The sequence below is a fragment of the Monodelphis domestica genome, chromosome 5, assembly GCF_027887165.1.
Source record: "Monodelphis domestica isolate mMonDom1 chromosome 5, mMonDom1.pri, whole genome shotgun sequence".
NCBI classification, from domain to species: Eukaryota; Metazoa; Chordata; class Mammalia; order Didelphimorphia; family Didelphidae; genus Monodelphis; species Monodelphis domestica.
Window position 1 is genome coordinate 249,445,952 of NC_077231.1, and position 6,607 is coordinate 249,452,558.

The 6,607-nt window shown below is 38.2% G+C and overlaps 1 protein-coding gene across 8 annotated transcripts in view; it reads right to left on the reverse strand.

The window, feature by feature from the left end:
• Nucleotides 1-6,607, reverse strand: part of CCNY (cyclin Y) — a 306,063-nt gene that overhangs the window by 123,375 nt on the left and 176,081 nt on the right. For 2 of the 8 annotated variants that reach the window (XM_056800010.1, XM_007504713.3), the window contains exon 2: nucleotides 5,096-5,234. The exons of the other annotated variants lie outside the window; for them this stretch is intronic. The gene's annotated coding sequence lies outside the window, so the exon portion shown is untranslated. The remainder of the gene's footprint in view (nucleotides 1-5,095; nucleotides 5,235-6,607) is intronic. 8 annotated transcript variants of the gene reach the window in all.

The window sequence follows — 6,607 nt, forward strand, 5'->3', positions numbered from 1 at the left end:
AGGTAGGTTGCAGCCAGAATGTAAAGGGAGGGCACCAAATGGCAGGAAGAGTTTATATTTTTAAGTATGGAAAAGTAAGCCACTGAAGGTCTCTGAATAGAAGAATGAAATGAACAAGGTAATGCTTTAGTGAGATATGGTAGCAAGCTCCATGAAGGATCAGACAGATGCCGGCAGCAGCACTTAAGGAAAGTACCACAATTAAGATGAGAAAAGGAGACCTACAAAAGTAGTCACTCTAACAGTCAGGAGATACTAGGCGGGAAACCATGAAAACCTACTGGATGAGAGAAAAAATAAAAGAAAAATGATTTAGGTTGGAACCTAGGGTAACAAGGAAGATGATGGCACCATTAACAGAAACTTAAGAGAAGATGGAAAGGTTTGGGGGATTGCAGTTTTGGAAAAGTCAAGCTGGCTAGAGATCTAGGGAGAGAGGTAGAAAGAGTCTTCTCAGGGGATCTGGGTTTCTCTCCTAGATGTGTAACTCTGGAAAAAATCACTTTTAATTTTTAGTCTTCTCATCTGCAAATGGATCTGACACCATTTTACTATTTACTTTGCAAGATTGCTTTTAGGAAATTTATTTGATATATTTAAGTATTCAAAATGTAAGTTATAAACTAAGGAATGTAAGGCTGTAATGAGACTTTCAAGGAGAAAGTCAGTGGAAAAATCCAAATGGTTTTAAAACTCTTACAGGAGGTTAAAGGTGGAAAGAGAGATATAAGAATGCAATTGCAAAGAGGTCCTGAGTGCTAATTGGAACCATGAAAATGGATGAAATCATCAAACACCCTAATTCTCTATGCTGAATTCACACAGCATTGAGAAAATAAAGAGACCAGGGACAAACAGAACATTGGGAAATACCCAGATGTATGAGGTAGAAAAGCAGCAAGGTGGTCCAAAGGATAACACATAGCCAGGTCCAAAGTCTGGAAGACCCCTTTCCTGAGTTCAAATATGGCCTCAGAAACTTACCAAACAGGGCAAGTCACTTAACTTTGCTTAGCTCAGTTTCCTCATCTGTAAAATGAGCTGGACAAAGAAATAACAAACCACTCCAAAATTTTTGCCAAGAAAACCCTAACAAAGAGTCAGACATGACTGGAAATGACTATATAATGTAGGAGAACTATAAAGGGAAAGAGAAGATGTAGGAAAATAATTAAATTGCAGTGTTATAGACAGTCGAACAGCAGAAATCAAATAGTCAAATGATGCAGAGGCTAAGTGAGGACAGGGTTATAGGTGTGATCATTAAAGCAGGCAACTAAAAATAGAACAGATGTGAAAAATTACTAGACTTAAGAAAATTCAAGAAACTTTGAAAACATTGTGTTCAAAGGGCCATCAACCTAAGTATCTAAAACCACAGGCATCCAGGTAGAGGAGGAAGGCAGTGCCAATCACACAAAGAAAAATGAAAAGACTTATAAGAAGCTGGTAGACAGCAGTGACAAAGCTGGAAAAAGGATGATAACATAATAAGATGGTATTAACATTTAAAGAGAGGCTGCCAAATGTTGACAGGTCTAGAAGTGTCCATGGGAACTAAAAAGAATGTCAATTTAACCTCCAGGTCCTGGAAGACATGGCATGGGAATGTGAATAGGAAAGAAGCTCAAGTTGTAAAATCTTCTGGGGATAGCCAAGGTTCCATCAATTCCAGAAAGTGTTACGTATAAAAGAGGGAGAGTCTGCTATAAATGAAACAGAAACTGCAAAGGGCTCAGTGGAAGGGGTAAGTTGTATAGCCCAGGGACTAAGCAGAGGCTCATGGGATGGAGGCTGAAACAGAAAACGGATGACAAGAATTATACAAATAAGAAATTCAAAAGTGAGGCAGAGGAGAATTACATAATTTAAAGGATGGGAAATACTGGTGTCAGCCAAGTGGAAATGGTTAGTAGAAATTTCAGCTATCAGATGAATTTAACATATTGGTGCAAAGGTCTGTGTACATCCCTTGATGTAATTCCTGAGGCATCGCAGGTCCAGTTTTTAAGAAGCCCTTATCACCTTGTCCACTCTTGTGTGACTCAACAGTAGTGCTACTCAAAGGGTAGAAAGGCTAGGGCACAGAGAAACACTAGTTTTTCACCCATGTAGAGTTTTTCAGGGTTTCAAATCAGGGTTTTTTCCTGATCTCACAACTTCAGTTAAGCACAATTAAGCACACCAAATGTGTTCCATAGGGACAGCCAAAGTTATTAAAATTAAAACCACCTAAACTTTGCTTGCAGAAAAAAAAATGTTACTCTCCCTTTCATTTGGCAGGAATTTCAGTATGGTTGAGTTTTTATATCAACAGGTCTTATTAATTCACTGATGTTTTAGAAGTCAAGAAAGGAGATGAAAAATACTGGCCCATTTTGTGACTGCTGGAGTTCATGATGTTCTCATTTTTTGTATGGTTTAACAGCAAGAAGGCAGGTAGGTGGCATAGTGCATAAAGTACCAGACCTCAAGAAGACTCAGCTTCCTGAGTTCAAATCTGGCCTCAGACACTTACTAGCTGTATGATCTTGGGCAAGACATTTCATTTCTGGATTGTACTTTCTTCATCTATAAAGTTAGGAAGTTGGACTGGATAGTCTTTAAAGTAACTTAACAATTCTTAAGTCTATCATTTTTTAACATTCTGCTATTACTTTTATCATCATATGTCTTTAAATATTAATAAAAATTTTTCTGGACTAGGATTTTAAAACAATATAATTTCCTGGATTTCTGAAATGTCTTTAATTTTTAAAGCCTATAAGTTACTTTTAATTTTTTTAACTATTTTTAATAGGCTACCTATAATTTTGGCTTCAACTCAATTTTTTTTGTGCCCTAGATCAGACCCTGTATTAATCATACAAAATTGTCAAATCAGACCCATCATCAGGGGCTTTACTAGAAATGAAAAGATACAGAAATTGCATAAGAACCTCAAATGTCAATGCTACATTCACAATCATTCACAATGAATATGAAATTTTGAAAACTTCAAGGAATTAAAATGCAAAGATGGAAGGGGGAAGAAAGGAATGAGCTAGATGAAGAGACTGCAGATCTCTGGACCTCCACTAAATCATATCTAGAGAACTGCATTAAAGTTCAACTCTGCTCTGTATGAAAAAAAAAAAGAAAAACAACTTTGCTCAAGCTACTTCCTTCTTCCATTCCTGAGGCTCTCACTGCCACCAAAAGCATACAGCAGTATAAAAAAAAAATCCACCTTAAAATTAGGTGGCAGGACAAAGGGGCAAAAGGAAAAGATAACTGTCATCATTTAACTTGCAATCATTCATATTAATTAGTTTAATTAATCTGTTAAGCTATAATTATTGATAGTAATCGTTCCAATTACTAGCTGATTGAATAACTAAGTATATAAGTATCAATAATGAATAATCATAGGATTAAGAAAAGTACATCATTAAAAAATAATCAAAGAAGTAGAATCATATGCAGTACAGCTAGCCTTCATGCTCTCTGTCTGGACTATTATAGTAGTTTTCTAAGCAATCTTTTACCCTCAACCCTCCAAACCAACCTGGGCATAGCAATTAATACAATCTTCCTAATGTACGGGTCTGTCTATAGTATTTCCTTCCTCAGAATTCTTTCCCCCTGTTATCTTCTAGATAAAAATATATACTCCTTAATTCAGAATTGAAGATCCTCTACCCTCTGCCTCAAACCCACACTTCAATCTCATTTCATACTGTTGTTCGGTCATTTTGGTCATGTCTGACTCTTCATGGGGTTTTCTTGGCAAAGATACTGGAGTGAGGTTTGTCATGTCCTTCCCCAGCTCATTTTAGGGATGAGGAAACTGAGGCAAACAGGATTAAATGGCTTGTGCCAGCTTGTCAGAATGTGAGAACAGGAAATGTATCAGTTTCTCCATCTGTGTTTTCACAGCCCCTAGGGTTCGACACCCAGGACTCAGTGACCAGTGAATGTCTGTTGAAATAAACATCCCTTGTGCTCAACTGCACAAAAAGAAAGTGACTGATAAAATGAACCACTTTAGGGGAATCTACTATTCGGCCTCATCATTTACGACAGAACTTCATGGTGAATGAATGAAAAGGCAACTTGGCAGAGCTGGGAGAAAACGAGCCTTGGAGTCAGATAAAGCCAAGTCTAAGCCCAGCCTCGAGTGCGTCCTAGTTAAGTGGCCAGGAGCAAGATAAGTAAACTCTCAGTGTCAAAGAGGAAACTCTTCACAGAGTAATTTGATGCTGAATTGCTGATCTGGATTTTGCAGGAGGCATTTCCACACCAGAAGTTCCCTCTGCTGATAAAACCAGAGCTTCAAGTTAAAATGGTGAAGCATCATCCATTTTCAGTTACACGGCGGTTGGTTATTGACTGGATGGGCCAAATCTCTGACTTTCATTTCATTCTCCTACTCACACCTGAGAGAGGAAGGCCAGTTCCAACTGCTCACATTGGATTTTGCCAGCTAGGGAATGCAAGGATGGAGTTCTGGACTTGGATACAGGGTGAACCTGGGCAAGCAGCTTAACTGCTCTCATCCTTAGTTCCCTCTTCTGTAAAATACGGTAATAATAGCACCTGCCTTACAGGTTTGTGAGGATCAAATAAGATTGTATTTTGGAAGCCTAAATGGGCTATATAAATGTTAGGTATTATTTTTCCCATAGCAAAATTTTTGGGAAATATTTTTCCCATGTTTTTGCCATAGAAACAAATATGAAATCATTGACTAAAATCACTGGTCAGGAGAGAGGATGGTAAAAGACAATGAAAAGCAGCTAGTGGCTCAGTGGATTGAGAGCCAAGCCTGGATATGGGAGGTCCTGGATTCAAATCTAGCCTCAATTGTCTAGTACTTGCTATCCTTCTGCCTTGGAACCAATAGTTAGTATTGATTCAAAGACAGAAGGTTAGGATTTAAAAAAAAAATAGACAAGTAATTATACTAACTTCCTAAGGATACTAAAGAACAAATATGTCTTGCTCTCAGTATAGTTAATGTTCAGTTGACTCAATTATCATAATGACATTTGATAGACAAAAATTAGCTATCAACAAATTTATAAAATCAGGGAATGGGTTCAACATACATTACCTCGTGCCTTGTTTTACATATTTTTTCCAGGTTCCCTCGTTTGTGTGCTCCAGTAAGTATTCTCCCCTTTGCTTAATAACTATTCCATTTTGAATTGTTGCCTTTACTACTGGCTTCCACAAAGAGCTGGAAATAGTACCTGAGCAGCCAAAGAGAGTTGCGTGTTATCCTTGTAGAGAACATAGAGGAGGATGGAAGAGAAGCTGACCTTTAGTCTTGCATTTGTCACTATCTGCTGGACATCTCCATCATCACCTCCAGCTTATCATAGCCATCCCTCCCTACTTCCCCACCAAAAAAAAAAAATCACTTTCCCTTCAGATTTTCCTATTTCTCTCAAGAGGAGCACCTCTTCCCAGTCTTGAGCCTTAGAATCATTTTTAGTCAGGTATGGGTTGGACTAAATGACTTGTGAGGTCTCTACCATTCTACAAGTCATCTCTTCTTTCCCTTCAGGCAATTTGTTCTCCAAACACCACCTCCCCAATCCAATCAATCACCACCAAATCCAAACTATTTTTCCTTCACAACCATTTCTTTGATCCATATCTTACTTTCTATTCTCACTGTCACTGCCTTAGGAGAGATGTTTACCACCTTAATCTTGGACTGTTACCTCTGTCTCTCTTAATTTTACTTTGGCTCTAATTTCTCTTTTTTATTTCATTCCATCCTATACATCACAGCTAGGCTGCTATTCCTAAAATACTACCTGAAAAAGATCATCACCCTCTTCATAACCTTCAGTGGCACCCACTGCCCATTAAAAAAAACTAAATTCTTCAGATCAGTTGCCTTAAAAGCTCCGTGCAGCCTGGTATTTACCTATATTATTCCTGTTTAGAAAATCCTTCACTCCAGCCAAAATGGTTGACCCTTCCTCCCTTAAACCTTGATATGTCTCCCAGTCCTTCTGATCTTGAGCATATATGTCCTTCTTGTTTAAAATGCTCTCTTTCCTTCTCTCCATTTAGATCAGTCCTGTTTTTCTAAAAAGGCTTATACCAAATCCTTCCTCAGGAGGTGGGATTTTTTCCAAACAACCCAGCACTCTCCTCTGAACTCCTATACCAGCATGATGTAATGGAAAGTGGTCTGAAGTCTAGAGAGATGTACATTCAAAGCCTGCCTCTGACAATAAGTAGTTAAATGACCCTGGGCAAGCCATTAGCCTCTGCAAGCCATGACAATAATAATGCTAGGAGCACTTACCTTACAACATTCTTGGGGAACTCAAGAAAGAAAGAAAAGGGCTCTGTGGACTTGATAATGCCACGGATGGGTGTTCATGTGCTGTTGTTTTAGGCACTTAAAATATACCACTGAGTATTTTTGAGTTTTCTGTTTTTCTGCTTTCCCCACTAAATAATAAACTTCTGAAGGACTTTTTAGCTATTATTCAGTTTTTTAGTCTGACTCTCCATGACACCATTTGGAGTTTTCTTGATAAAGATAATGGACTGGCTTACCTTGTTCTTCCCTGGCTCATTTAACAGATAAGGAAACTGAAGC